Consider the following 23,462-nt stretch of genomic DNA (forward strand, 5'->3'; position numbering starts at 1 on the left):
TGGAAAACACAAAAAACCTGATTATTTAGTAAATAATACACCTAGAATGTTGAAATTTGACGTGTGGACTTATATTGAGACTCTTGATAAGGTTGCCTTTACTAAAAGAATGCTTTGAAGAAAAATTAACGAAATCGGTTAAGGACCAAGGACCGCGCCCACTTTTATATAAAAGAGCTTTATATCAATGGTATTTCCCAAGTGGATTAATAACAATAAATAGGAAAAACTTCAAATTTTAAAAATGGGCGTGGCACCGCCCCTTTTATGACTAAGCAATTTTCTATGTTTCGGGAGCAATAACTCGAAGAAAAATTAACGGATCGCAATAAAATTGTGTACACAAATTTTCCCTATAGCAGAATATATTTCTACTAAAAATGGATGGGATCGGTTAAAGGACACGGCAACTTAGATATAAACAAGCTTAAAAGGGCCGTAGACTAGAATAACAAGCTATAACTTAACAAAAAATAGTTTTGAATCAATGATATTTCACTTATCAAGTTTTATTGTCAGAGGAAATGCGGAGAAATTTTTTTAAACGGGCGTTGCCACGTTTTATGTAGAAAAGTAATTTATCTGAAATGAAATGTACAATTAAAGTTCACGCTGAGTATATAATGTTCGGTTACACCCGAACTTAGACACCTTTACTTACATCCCCACATGTACGGCCGCATGCATGGCCGTTGTGAACGAATTTTGTAATTGAAATTTAAGTAACTTCCCTATAAGCTACAAGCTTGAAACTTGGAATATAGTTCAGAACCCGATGACAATGCAATAATAAGAAAAAATCGCCGCTAGGTAGCGCAAGGATCGAGATATTCACAAAAATCGTATTTGTGGTCCGATTTGGCTCATATTTGGAACACATAATACGTACAAGAATAGAAAGCGACCTATGATGCCCGATTTGGCTCATATTTCGAACAAATATTACATACAGTCCGGTAGAAGTGACATCAAAATATTTTGGAGTTGGAGGAGGGACAAGCATACGTGGCGCAGAGTCGAGTAAAGTCTTTGGAAGGATTATTTATTGAGGACTTAGATTGTAGCAAATTGTCAGGAAAGAGAAATTTGACGCCCCAACGCTTTTATTTAATTGTCTGATCAACGCCCTAGATTGATGAGGAGTATGATGACTAGTACGTAGGACCTACCTAATTATTTTCTAGCTTTTAGTATTATTATTATTTCATGTAAGTATTGTTTTCAATAAAACCGTTTAACTAAATAATTTTTCTTTTAATTATTTTTTTTTTTAACTATATTTATATTATTTCCTTCTAAATTTGAGTTTCTCTTCTTTCTTCGCCTCATGATAATGCTCCAATAAACCGCACCTTGCCGCGCTTATCTATGAATGCAAACTAAAAATAAACCAGAGGTTTAAGTTTGTTTAGAAAAATTTATTAGAGCCATGATTACCATGATTACTTTAGTACTCTTTCCAAAAATAAAAATTTGGATTTTATTAACCAAAAACTCAAGTAGAAATTAAATTCTTTATTCCCACATTCAATGCTTTCTCTTGCTTCTTCATCATATTCTGCTTCACTTTTCTTGCCAACATTGCACACTGCATTTATTTTCGAAATTATGAATTTTTCCGAAAAATTCACATTAACAACCAAATTAGATTGGGTAATATTTGCAACGCTACAACAATTACAAAAAAAAAAAATCTTCAAGAATACTTTTTGGCCGCTTGCACTTCCGCATAATTTAAATGCCAGCCTTTTAATTTTGTTTTTGTAATTTTCGTGTGTGCATGCGTTTGTGTATATTGTTTTGGTTAATTCCAGCGCATTTAAGAGCTTTCACATTTTGTACAAGGCGCAAGTAAAATCAAAATGTGAAAATATTTTTGTTTCTTTTAGTTAAGAGCTTGTGCTTGCTTATAAAATAAAGTCAGAAGATTTTGCTTCGGGCACTTGCCTGCCTGCCTTTGCTTCTTGATGTTGCTACTACTTTTAGATTGGCTTCCTCCTTCCTTGCCTGTTGGTAGTTTTTCCTTCAGCAGCAGCACGACTTGCTTGTTTGCCGCCAAAGTGACTTTGCTTAGTGCAGTCGCAAATGTTTTTTTTTCTTGCACGATATAATTTTTGTCAACTGCGTGGCCAAACTCGACTGACAGTTTTTGCTTATTTTCTTATGAAAGTTGCATATTTTACTTTTATAATTTGAAATGTGTCCAAAATCAAAGGCTGTCATGTGTTACGGTTTGTCGGCATTTCGTCGTCCTCGTGACAACGTCAAAATGTTGATGCTTGGTGGTATTTTAGCCTATTTTCTTCAGGATTGTTTTAATTTTTTGTTGTTTATTGTGAAACTTATTTGGTTAGATGATGAATTTAATCTTTTTGCTGATATTAATCACGATGTTTACGTTTTAAGATCTTGGTTCGCAAGGCATAAGCTCGTGGTAAGCAGCAAAACGAAGTTGATGTATTTCAACCTTTGCGGTAAGGAAATACCTAAGAACGAAATTGTCTTTCATAGTTCTATATGTATGCGGCATCGTTTGTGTTCAACTATTTGTACTCAAAGTAACAAAACTGTCAGTTTTGATGAGAAAATAAGTTGTGACAGTAAATGTTTTGAAATCGAAGTCGCTTCTAATTTCAAATATTTGGGTGTTATAATCGATCAAAATCTAAGTTGGTCATCGCATATTTCTTCAATGAAATCTTATATGTTATCAGCTCTTCGTTCTTTCTATAACTTAAGAAAACTGTGTTCCAATATAATATTGTTATTGGTGGTGTATCATGGACTAATCCATTCAAAATTACAATACGGAGTCAGTTGCTGGAGTGGTGCCTACGCTAGTAAGATCCATCCGCTTTTAATCCTACAGAAGTGTCTAATCCGAAGAATATGTAAAGCTGGCCGTTTAACACACTCTATGGATCTATTCAAAAAATTAAATATTCTTCCTGTGCGGCACTTATACTATTTTAAAGATTTAAACATTTTTTTATAAGGAGCGGGATACGCAAAGCCCAATATATAACCTTTACGATATGAGATATAAGATTTTATCTCAAACAAAAGTTCCTAGCTTTCGCACCACACTTTTTCGTAACTTCTACGCCATCGTATCATGTAATCTATATAACAAACTACCTGCTGAAATACGACTCATTAGAAGGCTACCAGCGTTTCTGATGGAAGTGAAGCAGTGGCTACTTGGTTTTAATCATGAGGGCATTGAAATTCTTTTGAGACCTATAATATAAGTAACTGTGTCCATTAGCATCGAGGTTTTTTTTTTCTTTTTCCATTTGATGAAAGTACCTTGACATCTGTAATTTTGAATTTTTTGTTTTAATATACATAGCATACTTTTTCTTTATACATATTTATATCTTTTCAATTTTAAGCAATTATAATTTGTCATTATTATGCGTCCCACAAGCATTTATAATACTAAACGTATGAAATAGCATTTCCTCTGCTCTTTGAATCCTAAACTGATATTATTCTATTGCTTTCCAAAAGAAGTTTGTCGTACCTACGGGCCATATTAGGATCCTATCTCTTAACGTTAAAGAAATTCAGTGGTGGCCTATCATGGATGGAATTTATCTACAGTGCCGGTAATGAAGGCTTTCAGAGATAGCCTGTTTTAAAAATTTAAATGAGTTACCCATATCTATCAAGCATTGCAAATCTCAACTTTATAGGGAAAAGGTCACGGTTTCACTCAATGCTTAATCATTAATCATAAAAAATAAATGTATGGAGCGATAACCTCCGACTTTGCGTATAAAAAAAAAAAAAAAAATGTAAGGCGCGATAACCTCCGAAGAGATCTAAGGCCGAGCTTCTCTTCCAATTTGCGTCGTGCTCCGTTTAATTTTTCCTACAAATTGCCGGGACGGGACCTACTTGTTTTATGACGACTTCGAACGGCATCTGCAAGGCAGATGAGTTTTCACTGAGAAGCTTTTCATGGCAGAAATACACTCGGAGCGCTTGCCAAACACTGCCGAGGGGCGACCCCGCTTAGAAAAATGTTCTTCTAATTGAAAAAACTTGTTTCTAAAGTTTTAATGCCGCTTTGCCCGGGGCATAAACCCAGGATCTTCGGTGTGGCAGGCGGAGCACGCTACCATCACACCACGACGGCCGCCAGCTTAATTATAGCGAAGCCAATAGTCACCCAGCTTCTACAGTTTGATGACCGAAGACGACACAGAAAACAGCAATAACAAAATTAAGCAAATTGCACCGACTTCATAGATTGTATTGGCATAACGGGTTAGATAAGAACATCCCCTGCTGATGCACTTAGTGCCTTAATGGGAATACAAGGGAGGTATCCCAATAGAGAAAGAGGCAAAATTTGTTGCAGTAAGATATCAAAATATCTCTGAGCTTAGAAGCGTAAACATGACAGGGCATATGAAAGTAGTGAAAAAATGCATAGAAAATTCCGTTTCCAACTACGTTATGCAAGGGCCTTATGTGCCTTGCACTCTTACAAAATTACTTTTAAGCTCGTGGATGAATGCATTGGATTACTAAATGATTTGAGAGCCAAAAACAAGGTTTTATTAAGATGGGCATCAGGGACACGAAGGTAATGAACAGGCAGACTGCCTAGCCAAGGAGTGTGCTATAACAGCATGGTCCAAACTTTGGACTCCAAAGCCTTTCTGTGGACTCTCAAAGGCATACACTAGGGATACCATAAGTAACTAGGAAACAAAGCAGTTCAGACAACACTGGATTGAATACCAATGGCAAAGACAAGCCAAATTGTTTATAATCCCAGCAAAGATAGTATCAGCTAAACTCATCTAAGCAGAGAGGGCCTACGAATTCGCACTGGTTACTATACGGGACATTGTAGTCTACGATATAGCCTAAGCAAGTTAAATCTATCCGATACACAAATCTTTCGCTTATGTGTGCTGGAGGATGAAAGGCCGGTTCACATTCTATGCGAATGCGTCGCTATGCAAGACAAAGACTGTTGTTGTTGTTGTTGTAGCAATGCTCGCCCCACCTAATAGGCGCGACCGATCACAAATTGTCATCAATATCCTCTAACGGGAGTCCAAGGAAACTTGCCGTTTCAACAGGGGTGGACCATAAGGAAAGGGGTGTTAGAGGCGTTGGTTCCACATTACAATTAAAGAGATGGTTGGTGTCATGTGGGGACACATTGCAAGCAGGGCATACATTTTGTATGTCGGGGTTGATTCTGGATAGGTAAGAGTTTAACCTGTTACAGTATCCAGAACGAAGTTGAGCAAAAGTGACACGCGTTTCCCTGGGGAGTATGCGTTCCTCTTCTGCGAGTTCTGGATATTTTTCTTCAAGTACTGGATTCACCGGGCAATTCCCGACATAAAGGTCCGACGCCTGTCTATGGAGTTCACCAAGGACCTGCTTGTGTTTTCCCGCTTCATACGGCTGGGTTCTCAGGTGCCGTATTTCCTCAAAATGCTTACGGAGATGACTCCTTAGGCCCCTAGGCGGTGCTGGTTCGTCAATCAGATGTCTGTTGGGATGCCCAGGTTTCTGGGTATTCAACAGAAACTGTTTGGTCAGCATCTCATTTCTCTCCCTGATGGGGAGTATTCTCGCCTCATTATGCAGATGGTGTTCTGGGGACATAAGAAGACAGCCCGTGGCGATTCTGAGAGCAGTATTTTGGCAGGCCTGTAGTTTCTTCCAGTGGGTGGTTTTTAGGCTTGGCGACCATATGGGTGACGCGTAGCACGTAATCGGCTGGCTAATTGCTTTGTATGTGGTCAAGAGCGTTTCTTTATCTTTTCCCCAGGTACTGCCAGCAAGAGATTTGAGGATTTTATTACGGCTTTGAATTCTTGGAACAATTGCGGTTGCGTGCGCACCAAAATGTAGATCCTGATCAAACGTCACACCCAAGATTTTGGGGTGTAGGACAGTCGGTAGCGTAGTACCATCGACGTGGATGTTCAATATGGTCGACATTTGGGGCGTCCATGTTGTAAATAAGGTCGCGGAAGATTTAGTCGGTGACAATGCCAGGTTTCGCGAGGCGAAAAAACTGGAGAGATCAGGGAGATAGCCGTTTATTTTATTGCATAGCTCATCGATCTTTGGGCCTGGGCCTGTGGCCATTATTGTGCAGTCATCGGCGTAGGAAACGATTGTGACTCCTTCCGGTGGTGAAGGTAGCTTAGATATGTAGAAATTAAACAAAAGCGGGGATAGGACACCACCCTGTGGCACCCCTTGTTTAATTCTCCTTTGTTTTGATGTTTCGTTTCTGAATTGCACCGATGCCTGCCGACCACCCAGATAATTTGCGGTCCACCTTTTAAGACATGGGGGAAGGGTGGACCCTTCCAGGTCTTGCAGTAACGAGCCATGGTTGACCGTATCAAAAGCTTTTGATAGGTCTAACGCTACGAGTACTGTTCTATGGTGGGGATATTGATTCAAACCGCAATTTATCTGGGTGCTAATGACATTTAGCGCGGAGGTAGTGCTATGGAGTTTTCTGAAGCCATGCTGATGAGGGGCTAGCTGCAAATGTGCTTGGAAATAAGGGAGCAAAATGGCTTCAAGCGTCTTTGCCACTGGCGATAGGAGAGATATCGGACGATATGACTCACCTACGTTAGCTGGTTTCCCAGGCTTTAGTAGCGGGACCACCTTGGCCATTTTCCATTTCTCGGGTATGACAAAGGTGGAAAGAGACAGGTTGAAGACATGCGCTAAGTATTTGAAACCCTCTTTCCCTAGGTTTTTAAGCATCGGCATGGCTACGCCGTCTGGGCATACTGCTTTGGATGGTTTAGCGCGACCAATGGCGTCCTCAACCTCTCTAGCGGTGATGGTAATTGGTGACGCGCTGAGTTTGTGTTTATGTGCGTGTCTATTGGCTCTCCGTCTATCTTTGTCGACCGTAGGATGCATTATATATTGTCGGCAGAAAGCGCTCGCGCATTTTTTCGCATCCGACAGCACCTTATCGCCAAAGGCGATGGAAACTTTGTCTTTGTGCTTAGTCGGATTCGATAGGGACTTTACGGTGGACCAAAGTTTACCTACACCGGTAGAGAGGTTACAACCTCTTAGGTGCTCTTCCCATTTCGCCCGCTTGTGTTCGTCCACAAGCAATCTGATGCGTTGGTTTATATCCCTTATTTGGGGGTCGCCTGGATCAAGCTGTCTTATAAGGTCGCGTTCCCTCGCTAAGCTCGCGGCCTCCGCCGGGAAGTGGGGCCGGATTTCGGGAATTCTCCCGGCGGGAATGAAATGTGCCGAGGCGGATTCAATGACCTTACGGAAGGCACGCTCCCCTTGGCGGGCATCAGTCGGGATAGGGAGGGCAGCAAAGCTGCTGTCTGTTGCAGATTTATATTCTTCCCACTTCCCTTTTTTGAAGTTTATGAAAGTGCGTTTTTCGGTGACGATGAAGTCGGCAGTACGCTCGAGCGAAATAAGTATGGGCAGGTGGTCGGATGCCAATGTTACCATCGGCTGCCAGTTGACGCAGTTTACGAGTTCTGCGCTCACGATTGAGATATGTGGCGAGCTATGACAGCTTCCTACCATACGTGTGGGGGCGTCTCCGTTTATTGTGCAGAACGTCGTTTCGTCTATTTGATCCGCCAACATCTCACCCCTACTGTCCGCCCGCAAGTTTGAATGCCATAGGTCGTGATGGGCATTGAAATCGCCTAAGATAATGCGATTGTTGCCAGTGAGTAAGGCCTCGATATTAGGGCGGTATCCACTGGGGCAACAGGTGACAGGAGGGATGTAGATGTTGATGATTTCTAGATTTGCATCGCCTGACCGGACAGATAGGCCTTGACGTTCTAAGACCTTGTCACTGCGGTCGATGCCAGGATCAAATATATGATATTGCACAGAGTGGTGTATAATAAACGCGAGGCCGCCTCCATTTCCGCTCTCGCGGTCTTTCCTGTGGACATTATAACCAGAGCAGGTCTGCAATGCAGATCTTGCTGTGAGTTTAGTCTCTTGAATCGCAGCAATGCGGATGTTGTGCCGCTTCATGAAATCGACTATCTCCGTAATCTTCCCAGTTAGTCCATTACAGTTGAACTGCAGAATTCTGAAGTGCATGAGGGGTGACGCCGCCACTCTAGGGGTAAGTGAGGGGTGACTACGCCTAGGTTGTGGAAGTCCAGGACGCAATTGCTGTTGTGGCCTTGGGACTGGGCGCCCTTGGGCAAGCATTGAGGTACCCGGATGATTTGGGTTTGCGACCTGGCAACATGGCGCGATGAAACCCGTCGGGGGGTTGCCGTCGCGGAGACCAGAACATCTAGGAAAGTGGCACCACCCAAGGCAGGAGCTGCATTGAGCGGATGTCGCAAACCTATATATTCTGTGCTGGCAGACGGTGCAAACGGAGGCAGGGACTAAGAGTCTGTTTCCCTGACCTGCACGATTGCTGCCAGAAAAGAGGGGGGGAGAAGAAGACGGGGGCAGGGGCTGATGCTCAGCATTGCTACCAGCTCTACTACGAAGGTAGTAGTTATGAGTGGTATCAGCTGTTTGAGTTGTTGGCGCCGTGGGGCGCGAGCAGCAGCGGGTACTTGTTGTGGCTTGCTGAGCAGCGAAGCTGCTGGAAGGTAGTGGGGATACGCTTAGGCGTAGACTACGGGACGCCCTTGGGCGTGAGCAGCAAGGAGCCACAAAAGATTTATAAAAGTTACGTGGACGTCGGGTTTTGGGATCAAGCCCAGAACAACCTGTCCGATGCAACCATCCCTTGCACGAGACACACTGAACAGAGTATGACCGTCCTAAAAAGATTCTTTTCTGGCAGATGCAGCAAAACCATTTCTCATGACCGGGGTCAGGAGACGGACCCGGATTGGGTTCGATACCTTCCCGGAGTAAGAGAATATGTAGCAGTCCTGCTGCAAGGAGCTGCTGGGAGGATGACAATTTGTGGGAGGGACGAAACAAATTAAATGGGGTCACACTGAAATGACAGTCCTTGGTCGGGAAAAATCCCGAGTCGCTCCGGTACATAGAACCGACTGCCTTGGGAAGCGACAAAGACTCTCACATCTAGGTGGCATCACTCTTAATACCTTCGTGGTATGAAAAGCCGGAAATCGCTGTGAGGATCTGTAGATCTTAATAAAGGTTGTAGTGCATCGAGTACTAATAATAATACTAATGCCTCAAAAAAGATATTATCTTTCTTTTAAAGAGCGTGTTATTGTGTTCTAGCTAAATTAAACTCATTTCTGACGCCGTGGTTGATGTTGTTGTAGACGCAAATACAATCTCCGAAGGCAAGCGGGTGTCCTTTTAAGGATATGGGTCCGGTACGCTCCGGTACTAGCACTTTCTTTTACTACTCTCGGAAACGAGTCTTTTGACCTCTCCTACCTTTGGGTGTATAGTTTTAGTTGCCTTTTACCAAAGCCATGCGTACCGCGGTAAGAGAGTTGGGGTGTCCTTTGTTCTTTGGAATGAGAACTAGCCGCGCTGCTTTCCATCTGGTGGGGAAGATTCCCGATTTGAGGAATTTTTTGTACATGTGAGATAAAGGTTTTGGGCTAATGCCCAATAATTTGAAGCTAGCCTTAATGCCTCCGCGCATATTCTGTCAGGGCATGGGGCTTTCCTAGGTTCCATGCTACGTAAGGCTGTTTTAAGTTATTCTCCGTGGTTTGGTTCCACGTTTCAGTCTTTATGGATACGTACTCATCGTCTGTGAATGGTTCGCTGGTAACAATCTCGCAATGATTCTCATGTTCTCGCCCATTACCTGATTTGGCAGACGGGATTTCTTCATCATCATTCTGTTTTTTCTCTCTTACCCTCTCGATCCACTTCTGCTCTAAGCTTCTGCTTGGCTTGCTGGCGGCACCGACTTTTTCTATAGCCTGCCACTTGCACGCAATTGCTATTCTTCGCATTCTGTAGCACTTTTCCCGCAGCTCCGACATGTCGCTGTTTCTCCTGTACTCTTCTTTTTACTCCTCATCATTTCTCTGGGAGTTATTGAGAGCGTGACGTAGACAGCGGATTGTCTCTTCAATGGTCCTATCCTCCGCATTGGTACTGTCGGCTTTTTCTTGGTTATCCGCTAATAGTGATGCGGGGAACCTGGCATCTTCAACATCGGATGTGTTCCATGTCGTCGGTATTTAGTGAGATGCGTTCGTTGTTTGTCCATTTCCGGGATTGTTCAGATGGAACCTAAAGTAATTATAACCGCTGCCAATAAAGTCTTCCGTTCAGCATCGCTTGGTAGCAAACTTTATATTGTGAATCGAGTATCTTAAGTCCGGGCGTCGCAATGTTGGGGTTTTGCCAGCGTTGAGTACTGTCAAATAGAGCGTGGTGTCATTTTAACAACTAACTTTCCTCGGTTGCTTGTATGCGGCATTCCCAAAAATTTTTAAATTATTCAAAAAGTCGACTGCAACTGTTTCTTGACCTTAGGGTAACAGTGGAAAAAATCTGAATTTTTTTTTTTTAAGAAAAATAGTTTTTTCTTAATTTGTATGTGTATTAGTTCGAGTGCTTTTTTCATGTTTTGAATAACTAAATACAACAAATAATTAAATACCGGAAATCCTTTCGAAAACAACAAAAAGTTAAAATTATATAGCGTAAGCCATAAAAAGTATTGGTAGCGCTAAACTAAACTACGAACAACAATGGATTTGAGAGCAGAAAAAAACAAAACAACAGAGAAGCACTTTTAAATAAATTTCAAACTCGCAAAACTCGTACAAATCTATGTACATACTACATACAAATCCAACTTTAACTCCACACTACTATATTAATTTACATACATGAAAATATTAATCGAAAAATGAGTCACTCAACCAAATTCAAGTCAAACCAACCAACTAACTGAGTACGAACGAACCAACATCGGTGGGCTGACGAATGATGCCACATTAACTAAACAACAAACATTTGTAAGTTTGTAAATATATTAAAAACCAGTACATATGTATGTACATATGACTATAATGTTGTGAGAGCAAAATAGTCTAGTCTAGTCCAGATGACGCAGACAAGCAACAACCAGGCCCAGCGCATACTCATAGTTTGTGAAATAGTGAATGCGGAGGTTGGCGCGCAGATTTGTCGGCGCCATCAACAAAACAATTTTCGCCGCGCTTGTTAACTTAAAAACTTTTGCAATGAAAATTTACAATCTACAACAAAAGCAACAGCAATACTGACAGTCAAAATAAACATGAAATCGTACATGAAAATGAAAGAAGAAGAAAAAAATTATTGGAGGACCAATGAAAGTCAAAAAGAAAATACAAAACAAGAAAAAAAAATTTCTTCTGATGAAATGATTTTTTTTGGTAAAGCCGTAGCATGTGACCAAACCAGAGAGAGTCTGGCTGGATTAGTAAAGCTAACAATTTCTCAAAATAGTTGGAAACAAATTTGTAGCGAGCATCAGCTTCTTTCTGGCCAGATTCTCGAATCTCAAAATACTCGTAAACGCGTAGGCTTGCCGACATTCCATTTAACCGCTACGTTGTCAGTGTTCTATAGAGCTTGCGAAAATTACCTCACAATCACAAGTAAAAACAAGTAAGGAAGTATAAGTTCGGGTGAAACAGAACATTACATATGTACACTCGAAATGCTGTTGTCGTTTGTTTTGTGTGCTTAATAGTGTTGCAAGGCTGCGAATTAATACATACATATACATATGGTTCTATTCTGAACTAATTTTTCTTCGAGTTATGGCTCCCGAAACATAGAATATTGCTTAGTCATAAAAGGGGCGGTGTCACGCCCATTTTTTAAATTTGAAGTTTTTCCTATATATTGTTATAAATCCACTTGGGAAGTGAAATACCATTGATATAAAGCCCTTTTTTGCAAAGATATAGCTTATTTTAGTCGTCCACGACCCTTTTAAAAATCTTTTACATAAAAGTGGACGTGTTCCTTAACCGATTTAGTTAATTTTTCTTCAAAGCATTCCTTACAGTAAAGAAACCTCTCTGCAGAATTTTGTTACGATAGGTTTAACGGTTTTTGATTTATGATAAATAATATTTGTAAAATTGATTATATCACAAGTGGGCGGTGCCACGCCCATTTAAATTTTTATTTTTTTTTCAAATTTTTATCAAGAGTCTCAATATGAGTCCACACGTCAAATTTGAACATTCAAGGTGTATTCTTTACTAAATAATCAGGTTTTTTGTGTTTTCCAAAATGTTATATAAATAAAAAGTGGGCGTGGTTATCATCCGATTTCGCTCATTTGCAATACCTATCTATTCTGGGTCCAGAGAAGCTCGTGTACCAAATTTGGTGAAGATATCTCAACATTTACTCATGTTATTGTGTTAACGGACAGACGGACGGACGGACAAACTGACTGACATGGCTCAACCAAATTTTTTTTCGACACTGATAATTTTGATATATGGAAATCTATATCTATCTCGATTCCTTTATACTTGTACAACCAACGGTTATCCAATCAAAGTTATAATACCCTGTGTACAAGTACATCTGGGTATAAATATAGAAGTGCATATAATACTGTCGATGCAGCGTCAAAATATAGTGTCGAGAAGCTCGCGAGCTTCACGAGTTTCGATATTATCGATGGCGTTCGATAAGAAATCGTTAGCTCTAAAAATATATTATAGTTATAGCTAAGTAGGCTTTAAGAGGTCAGCTGAAGAGATTACTAATCAAGAAATATATGAACTTTGAATTCGAAAGAGAGCTACCAACATAAGAAAGGTCTCCCGAGCGAACAGATGTTTCAACGCAGAAATTTAAGTGTAGCCTTAGATCACTCTGCTATATGAATCGGCGACTCGAAAGTTTATATCGGAAAGGTCCCTAGAGATTTTTTCTATTATACGTTTCAATTTGAAGCCTAATGGCACGTATTCAATTTATTCATTAATGGAGAGTACATTTGCAATACATGTGGACTACATCCTCTAACATCCATAAACAGAGCTGAAAGACTGCGCCTTATCAGGCTAGTATCTTTACGGTGCTTGTTACTGGAACGTACTGGATCTGCATCCGGCAAAGGATCATCAACATCGAACCCCGAGGCCTTCGGGGAGTGTCCCCTATCGCTACAACAACAACAACTGCGTCTTACCGAAAAAAGCAACGAAATTTCTTGCACTGGAAGTCAGTTTCAAAAGACACCGGTTTATTCATTGCTTTCATACGTTTGATCCCGTACCTCCATCTCAATACATACACATCATTGAAAGCTCATTTCGGCTTGGTTGATTGGTTTGGCGAGACCCCGCTGACTCAAATTAGCGCTAATGCGGCTTCTTTGAGATCTTCTGGGAGACTCCCGAAAAAAGATTTTTCTAAGAATTTTCATTCTGCTTCAACAGTGCGTTGGATAGTAGCTCAGTAGACTTCCCCTCCCCTGGAAGTTTGCAGCTGCGACATGTGGTATTTTGTTCGAATCCCATTCATGCTGCGTGAGCCCCAATTGTTCAGTGCCCGGTGAGTACAACTAATTTGTATATATCTCCTATATTCATCTTACGAGCGAACGATTATTTTCCGGTGTGATGCATAATCTAAGACTGAACTTCCCTAGCATGGTATTTATGTAGTTCACCTCTATCGGCATCCATCTATTCAGAGATGAGTATGCTAGTATTCGTGGAATAACCGAATTGTACATCTATGTCGTGGGTTGTGGCCTCAGATCCCACTTTTGCCAAGCAGGCATATACATATAATCCATTGAGCTCGTTTGACTATGCTCTGTGTTGAGCCTTCAGTTCAGCTTAACTGAGAGAGATATTCTCAGATATTTGGTACTATCAGAAAGACAGTTCTTGCTTTCACTAAGCGAAGGTATGTTGAACTAAGCATGTGCAGCTAAATAGTGCAGAGTATTAGTTTTGTCATTGAGGCTAAGTCCTGCGGTCACCACCCAATTACTCAGATTCCTCTGTGAATTTGACCTATTTATAAAATAAAATTTTTTATTGAGTATGCAATTGTTAAGTAAAGTAATAACTCGATCAAGGAAAATCTCACCATATAATGGTCTATTCATGTCTGTTCTGATATAACGAAATAATAAATCGATGGTAGCGAAACAGGATCGGACGATTCTTGGAATACTCTAAAGAAAGTGCTGTGAAACATAACATCTATAGTCTTTCCCGTGACTCTAACGTCGTGTATTCAAGCCTACCGAGTGAGATCTACGCTGATATGAGCATCGTGCAGTAGATTGAATTGGTAAAAATTTGATAGTTTCAGCGAGAGACCTCCATTGAGTTGGAAAGAAAATGTGTATGCTTGATCTTCTTTGGGGCACCTAATAATGACTAACGTTGATGGTATAGCAGTAAATTGATCTATGGGCACGGTTGCCACACCATGTTTTCATTGGGACCAAAATTCATCGAAAAAAAGGACCAAATCTCAGAAAAAAGGACCAAATTTTTGTTTTATTTGATTGTGATACAAGCAATTCACAGAAATGTCGTAGTCGTTGTTTAATATAAAATTTCAAGAGGTTTCCATGGTTTCCTATACAGAATTTTAGTAAACTTAGCGAATAGGAGACATTCAAACTGCACAAACAAAAACACTACACTCAAAAAAAAAAAAGTATCACTACCGTTTTAATACACGATGTGCAAAAATGAAACTGTAAACGGTATCATTTTCGTGGTATCAATGGAACGATAAATATTATATAAAGTATAATTAAAAGTATCAATTTTGTATCTTGACTATTGATTTGCCCATAGAAAATATTTGTTTCGTCCTTAAAATGTATCAAAATGATACCTGTATAAATACTAGATTGATTATAAAACGCATTACATTTATTTGTAGTCTATTGTCTTGACAAATACAAGTATCAAACTAATATTTCGAAAATGACAGTAACATAAGATCATTGATGACGAAAAAAAGATAAGCAAAAATTGCGCATTGATGCCTAGATGGCATCGCCTTGATGATAACTTTTTTTGAGTGTACTTTTAGGTATCATATTTTCAAATTTCTAGGATAAGTCTGTGCCTTCACTAACTATATGTTTTGAATGTAGTTTTGCTGACAAATCTCTTAGTTCCAGCATTATGTTGCTAATTGGAAAGAAATAAAATGTATAGCGCAGTTAGGTTTTAGTAAGAAAAGGCTCAAAAATTTGTGTTTTGGTGTAGCCCAACTATGAGCAAACTCATAAATGATGCTTACTTTTTCCCCTGAACGTTGAAATTTCTACCAAAGCCTAGATTTAGTGTGATTTTTGAAAAACTTACTTCTACTGAATCTAGCTACTGGCTTCAGATTAAAAATCAAACGTCTTAAAAGTTTCAACTGTGCAATAACGGAACCTGATTACATTTAAGTAGGTACTAGAAATTAGTTAACAGTGTTGTTATTGAAGTTTATGGGGTTCTGTACCTACGAGAATAAAACACAAAACACTTCTTTCGAAAACAAATATTTTTTACATTTGCTTCACAATCTGAATATAAAAGTAAATTTGTTTATGTTATTAATTTATACAGTTACCGCTTTCAAGAAGTATTCCTGCCTTACTTACAGTTAAAATATTTCTTATGCCAAGCTGCTTAGTTTTCAAGTATTCGACGTGCCTTAACACCACAATACTCCTGCAATTTTTACATAGGATTTCTTTGTAAAAAATTTTGAAAGTGTTACCAAACATAAAACCAATTAGTTTCATTATTTTACTTAGTTTTCAATTCAAATCTTAACTCGACGGCCATCGTAATGGCTCCATCAGTGGAAAGCACTGCCAAATTTCTTAGAGGCACACGTGCATTTGAGAAAAATTTTCTTAGCTCAACTAGTGAAGAAAAATCTATCACGAAAAGTGTTTGATAACCGATTAAAATACCTGGATACTAAAACAAGAAGTTTTTCTGATAAGTCCGTGTAATGTGTTTCCCCTTAGATCCATCACTTTTCTTATTAATGCCTCGCCTAAAATATCTCCTATGAAATGGTCTGCTACATTTTATTGCCTGAGCAATTTTTGTGGTAAGATTTCCATATATCTAAGTAAATTTAAAATTATATGTGTAATGAAAGTTTGCCAAATGTTGTGGGCAGAGTTGTGAATTTTAACCTCAGTAAAAAGGAACAAAAGCACCAAAATCGTGGCTACTGCCTAAAAAGGACCAGAATTGAAAAAAGGGGCCAGCGGACCAAATGGGGGTGAAAGGGACCATTTTTGGTCCAAATGGACCCAAAGTGGCAACCGTGTCTATGGGTATCATCCTAGAGCTTAGCTAGGAAATCATAAACAGTTCCAGTGCTTTCTACACTTTTTTCATTTTAATACTGTTTTCACACAGACGGCTTATTGAATAATAAAGGCAGTTTTCTACATTAAGACGCTTATTGAGCTCAATCTTCCCTACAAAATTCGAATCTATAATTATTTCATTAGTAGCTAATCGAATGCCTAATGAAGTCAAAAGCACAATGCAACTCTGGTGGCAGCGTTCCGCTTCCGTTTCCGCTTCTTAGTTTTTGGTGTGTTCAGTGCTTAAAAATGTCATTTGTCAAAGTAAATGTCATTGTCTACATGGCGGAACGATACAAGGTGGCCGCATCGAACAGCTGATTATAACCTTTTTTATTTGATTTGATACATCAACTACCGGCGCAGTACGATTTTGACATTTGTCCATCGAATTTACAAGTACATGGAATTTTTTTATGTTTGTAGGTATGTCACCATGCGGCCACCTGTATCGTTCCGCCATGATTGTCTGTCATATAGCATTGTCATTTTATTCGCTTGACATTTCATCCTTCATACTAATCGAGCAATTACTTCTGTGTAAAAGCAAAAAATTTACGATTTCATTAGAAGGTGAAATGAGATCATTAAGTATCTGTGTGAAAACAGTATAAGTTTAGAATGTAACAATTCAAGTTCAGAATTTCCAATTTAAATTCAGAAAACTAAAGTAAAAAATTTTCTGAAATGTTTTTATTTTTTATATAAGCTTATATTCAAAACAATTTTTCCTTGTTTTGCAAACAGCTCATTTGGTGCAACGCTACCTTCTACCCGCTCTTTAGTTCATTACTTATTTGTAGCAAACACGCTTTCGGCCTTTTAAAATATTATTTTTTTTACATGAATTTATTTTTCCGCCAAAGTTAACGGTAAGTTCAATGCTCTGACTTCCGGCGGCATTGCAGTTGTTGCACTGAACATAAGTATTTGTTTTTGCTTCGCTGTTCAATGTTCGCGCCACAGCTGTTCACGTTTGTTAGTCCGTTAAACCGAATAAATAAAACTTCGAATATGTCGTTAAAAATTCCTAATGACATACATACATATACATATATCTACACACTGGGGTGTACCATTTTTCAGTGGCCCTCACGTCTAACTGAAAAAGTTATAGTCCAGTTTAGTAGACCCGTCACCGATTCTACATTAATATTTTCATGGTTTTTGTCGAGTTTTCCAAAAAGCAAAGCAACTTCGAAGAAAAAAATAATGAAAAATGGCGGCAGTGAGAATGTTGACTGGTCAAAGTTACCCCAGCGGGTTAGGGGGTCAAAATATAACCGCGGTACGTATGCCTGTCGTAAGAGGCGACTAAAATACCAGATTCAAGGGGCTGTGTAGCGCAACCCTTCAGGTTGCCAGCGCAATATATAGTTTCTCCAAACCCAATTGTCAACCTCACCTATCTGCGGCGAATCCTGTTTCACTAACAGACGAGGCTCTGGCGTTCCACAGCTTCTCATGGAACTTTGGGGTGGGGAGGGAGGGGATGGCCTGAAGGTTTAATGTTGCCACTTAAATTGTTCCCGAGATGGTCGGGCTAGCACCTTAATGGTGCTGTGGTACCGGAGCGTACCGGATCTGTATCCGGCAAAGGACCATCACATCGATAAAACTCCTCAAAGCCTTCGGGGAGCAACCTTATCGCTACCCCAACAACAACAACTGGTCAAAGTGTTTATTTAATATAATGTATATCTTTTAAAAAGAAACAATACTTAGATAACTGTGTTTTCAAGTTATTTCCTCTATGGTCCAAATATTTCTAAGGTCCTTTTGGTTATATTACAACTTTGCTCAGCAAAAATGACTGCCGCCTTTCAGAGAAAAATTTGGTTTTCTCAGTACAGAAACGCAGCTGCAAAATATTCATGTAACTGTGATTTTGTCACAGCGAAAGAGGGACAGCTTCGGAGAAATCTCCGTGAATCAATGACGGTTACGGCTTAACGCTTACCAGTAGTGGCAATTACACACTGCATCAAAAATATTGTCCCAAGACCAATTAGTTGTTACCGGTAAAAGCAATCTAACTCTCGTTCTATGAACAATTAGCAGCGGAATGTGTCAATGGGCGCTTTCAACGAACACAATTTTTGTTAATACGTTGCAAACATGTTTCCTTAATTGGAGTGATGGAAAATTTGTTCTTTGAACGGCGAGTTGAGCCTACTACCAAATGAAATAATGAATTAAAATTTTTTAATACTTCACTATAATATTAAGAGAAAACATTCTATTCCTAATCAACACTTTAAAATGTCAAAGAACTGTGTCAGATAAGCCGAATAACCACATTGAGCGAATGTAACGCAAAAAATGTTTGATCAGTAATTTGACGTAAAATCCAAAAGGTTGAGTGGATCAAAAATCCAAAAGGTTGAGGATAATCAACGGTATGTTCAGAAAGCTATTACTCAACGATGGATCAACAGTCGTGTCCGCTGAAAGCTATGCAAAAGCCCTATCTCACAGTTTACCGCAACACCTAGCAAAGAAACGCAGCACTAATCACGGTTTCGTGAATTCATATTATCGCAGGTAATAATTTTTGCTGTGATAAGAACTGTCATTTGATATGTGAATAGAACTTTTACTGACTATGTGGTTGCGATTATTAAGTCTAATAATAAACTATGATTTAGATCAAATTGCTCTCCTTTCAGTGTCCTCTCACAGTCATGGTTGAAAATCGCTCTGAATGAGAAATCACAGTCACAAGTCGTGTTGTTTCGCGGGACATATTAACTCTATTCAAAAAAGTAATCCTGGCCCTTAAACCACATTTTGAAAAGCAATTTCTTGTATAACGTCAGTATCTCGATCTGATCAAGTTTTCTACTCAACCAACGGCACAAGAGTCCTGATTTTTTTGTACTGTGGTTTTATTATTACTAAGACAAAATTTAACAAGTAAAGGTGTCTAAGTTCGGGTGTAGCCGAACATTATATACTCCGCGTGAGCTTCAATTGTACATTTCATTTCCGATAAATTACTTTTCTACATAAGACGTGGCACCGCCCCATTTCCTCTTAAAATAAAACTTGATAAGTGAAATATCATTGATTCAAAACTTATTATTGTAGTCTACGACCGTTTTAAATTTGTTTTATATCTAAGTTGCCGTGGTCTTTAACCGATCCCGCCAATTTTTACTAGAAATGTTTTCTGCTATAAGAAAAATATGTGCACACAATTTCATTACGATATGTTAATTTTTCTTCGAGTTATGGCGAAACATAGAAAATTAAATAAAAAAAATAAATGTAAGGCGCGATAACCTCCGAAGAGATCTAAGGCCGAGCTTCTCTTCCAATTTGCGTCGTGCTTCTCTTGATTTTCCCTACAAATTGGCCGGACGGGACCTACATGTTTTATGCCGACTCCGAACGGCATCTGCAAGGCAGATGAGTTTTCACTGAGAGCTTTTCATGGCAAAAATACACCCGGAGCGCTTGCCAAACGCTGCCGAGGGGCGACCCCGCTTAGAAAAATTTTCTTCTAATTTAAAAACCTTATTTCTAAAATTTTGATGTTGCTTTGCCCGGGGTGCGAACCCAGGGCATACGGTGTAGTAGGCGGAGCATGCTACCATCACACCACGGTGGCCGCCAACATAGAAAATTGCTTAGTCATAAAAGGAGCGGTGCCACGCCCATTTTTTAAAATTTGAAGTTTTTCCTATTTATTGCTATAAATCCACTTGGGAAATGAAATATCATTGATATAAAGCTCTTTTTTGCAAAGATATAGCTGAGTTTATTTGTCCACGACCCCATTTTAAAAATCTTTTATATAAAAGTGGACGTGGTCCTTATCCGATTTCGTTAAGTTTTCTTCAAAACATTCCTTATAGTAAAGGCAACCTCTCTGCCGAATTTTGTTACGATAGGTTTAACGATTTTTGATTTATGATTAATAATATTTGTAAAATTGATTTAATCACAAGTGGGCGGTGCGACGCTCATTAAAATTTTTTTTTTCAAATTTTTATCAACACGTCAAATTTCAATATTCTAGGTGTATTATTTACTAAATAGTCAGGTTTTTTGTGTTTTCCAAAATTTTATATATATAAAAAGTGGGTGTTGTTATCATCCGATTTCGCTCATTTTCAATACCAATCTATTCTGGGTCCAGATAAGCTCGTGCACCAAATTTGGTCAAGATATCTCATTATTTACTCAAGTTATCGTGTTAACGGACGGACGGACGGACATGGCTCAATCAAATTTTTTTTCGATACTGATTATTTTGATATATGGAAGTCTATATCAGACCTGTTAGCATTAGTAATCAATTAATTTCATGCCTATTTTAATGGTCAATGATTATTTCAATTGTTTTCCGTAAACAGCAATTACTAATTGATTACCATTAGAAAAAAATTAAAAAAAATCATGATTTTTTGACGATTATTGAAAAAAATCAAAAAAAAAAAAAATCAAAAGTAAACAAAAAAGGCTTTTTTTGATTACTTTTGATTATTAAAAAAAGGCTTTTTTGATTAATTTTTATTATTTTCGATCTTTAAATAATCGTAAAAAATCATGATTTTTTGATTATTTTTTTAAAAATTAATTGAAAAGTAATCATTAAAAATAGAAAATAATGGCAAGTAATCATTGAATGGCGTTTAAAGAAAATAATCAATGGAACGGCTAATCATTACCATTAGTAATCATTTTTTAACAGGTCTGGTCTATATCTATCTAGATTCCCTTATACCTGTACAACCAACCGTTATCCCGTCAAAGTTAATATAATCTGTGTGCAAAGCAAGCTGAGTATAAAAATGTCGGTGCGTCGGAAGAAAAGGCACTTAGGAATATATACTATTATTTTTATTTATTTATTTTTTTTTTGCCACAAAGCTAGTAAAATCAAACCCACAAAGTGTTCGAAAACTTCCAGCGGTTTCAAAAACATTTTTTTTTAAAGAGAGTATCTAAAAATAAAACTACCGTTGCATTTTTCGTTTCTCATTCTCGCATTTGGTTATAAGAACTGCCGTAAGCTTGAATTGAAAACATTTGAAAATAAGATAACTTGCGTGTCATGTGAATAATTTTGCATTATTTGCAGTAAATAAAATGAGTACGAGTTGGCCTAATTCACGCTGTCAGCCTCATTCGCGTGAACGAGTACTTGAGACAAAGTTTCCTTTGAAATACCGAATGGCACAGCTTAAATATTTACATTAAATAAATATTCTGCTCTATCTCAGAATATGAAAGTGATTAAACCAAATTGTAAAATTTGGAATTTTGTTCTCGCGGATTTTTTTATTCCCGCGGAAAAATTCCTCCAATTCTTTTATCCTAGGGAGAAGAATAATTGGGGAATGACAATTTCGAATTTTCGAAATCAGCTGTTTTGTCAATTGAAATTTCGTTGCGCATTTCTTATTTTGTTTAATAAATTGTAAATTTTAATTATTGTTGCCAATTTGTTTGAAATTAAGAAATAAGGTATAAACAATGCACATTATTGCATTTCATGTGGTATTCACTGAAATGAGTAATGAATTGGTGCCACAGCAACATCAACAGAGGAGCATAAGAAGAAGACGGGGGGATAACACAAATCCGCCGGAGTTGCCTGCATTAATTTTGCAAAGCAATTTTCTAGCGGCCAAGTCGAGTTGAGTTCGCCTTTCGCCATATGCCAAAATCTATTTTCTTAAAAAATCCTTGCGCAATTTCTGGATGGCTGCATCAAATATGCGAAGAGCTCTTCCGTTGCTTATGATATATTTTTCGACTTAAAATAAAGAATATTGTGGTTGTTGTTGTTGTTGTATTACCAGTGAGAATATTGTGGTAGAATGTAAATACATATTTTAGCACAAATTTGTACAAATAAGTGTTCTTTCTTAAAATAACCAATTTCCTTTAACTATTTTGATGCATTCCCTTTAATTAAACTAGTGAAAAAACTCCTATGAAATGGCAGAGAAATCTCCCTCTCCCTCACATTCATAATACCTACTTTTCTCCCATAACCGGTTAATAATTAAAAGCTATGAGTGAAACTATTGAATTTGAACTTAAGCAACAATTTTTATTTTGCAGGGACGGAAAATAATAATTTTTTTTCGAAGTCGAAAAAGTTCAGGTCAAAAAATTGTCCTAGGTGAAAATGTTTGAGTTCTCAGGTATCCCTGTAGCAATATCATGTCGAATCATGCCTCCTTTTTATTTTTCGAACTTTTTCCATAAAAGTCCACATATAAAAGAAAAATCTGTATATTTATTTTTTGAGTCCGATAGAAATAGTTAAACTTGGACTTTAAAAAATAAAAGTCCGGAAATAAAAGTTAAATCCGGACTTCAATTTTTTAAGGCCAAAATAAAAGTCAGGCTTGATAACAAAGAAACGGCTGATCCGAAATAAAAAATCTTTTTAATTCGGATAAGCCGTTTCTCTGTTATCAAGTCCGAGTTTAACTAGTTCTATCGGACTCAGGTAATAAAAATCCGAAAATAATTTTTATCTTGATCCAAATCTATTAAAAGTCAAAAATTAATAGTTTTGCAAGGAATTATATTATAAAAGGAATAACAGTTTCCGCCCCTGCTATTTTGCTTAGGGCTTTCACAATATTTCAAGATGCATCGGCAGCGAACATCTTAGACCAGTTTCTTCTACTATAAATTTGACACAACGATGTTGACCTACATTTCTGACAATTGATTGTTTTTCGATTTATTGCTTGATCAGCATTTTTTCACAAATCAATTTATTAGAGCACAGTAAGCAATAACTTGGGAATAAAAATTTATAATTAGTGCGTCAACAAACGAGTTCCGGCAAATAATGCTTGCAATTACGGCAAATTAAGCTTTGAACCAATTTTTGCTAGAACAACAAAGTAATTTAGCGACCATGCGACGATTGGTGAAAACGTGTTCTAAGCAACCAACTTGTGTGGCAACAAATGCTTTTGATGTTATATACAGACATGCGCACAAAAATAGGAACGCACAAGTTAAAATTATTAGAATTAAAGAAAACCAAAGTTAAAACAAGTAAGGAAGGCTAAGTTCGGGTGTAACCGAACATTACATATTCAGTTGAGAGCTATGGAGAAAAAATAAGGAAAATCACCATGTAGGAAAATGAACCTAGGGTAACCGTGGAATGTGGTTGTAT

At 38.3% G+C, this 23,462-nt stretch overlaps 1 protein-coding gene and 1 long non-coding RNA gene across 5 annotated transcripts in view; both read left to right on the forward strand.

Moving 5' to 3' along the window:
* Window positions 1–23,462, forward strand: part of Hipk (Homeodomain interacting protein kinase) — a 255,376-nt gene that overhangs the window by 123,377 nt on the left and 108,537 nt on the right. The gene's annotated exons all lie outside the window — the stretch shown is intronic.
* LOC137252190 (uncharacterized) overlaps window positions 9,056–23,462 on the forward strand; it is a 56,963-nt gene continuing 42,556 nt past the window's right edge. The window contains exon 1 of the long non-coding RNA XR_010953465.1: window positions 9,056–11,580. This is a non-coding gene — a long non-coding RNA (uncharacterized lncRNA). The remainder of the gene's footprint in view (window positions 11,581–23,462) is intronic.

This window comes from Eurosta solidaginis, chromosome 5 (assembly GCF_040869045.1).
Source record: "Eurosta solidaginis isolate ZX-2024a chromosome 5, ASM4086904v1, whole genome shotgun sequence".
Lineage (NCBI taxonomy): Eukaryota > Metazoa > Arthropoda > Insecta > Diptera > Tephritidae > Eurosta > Eurosta solidaginis.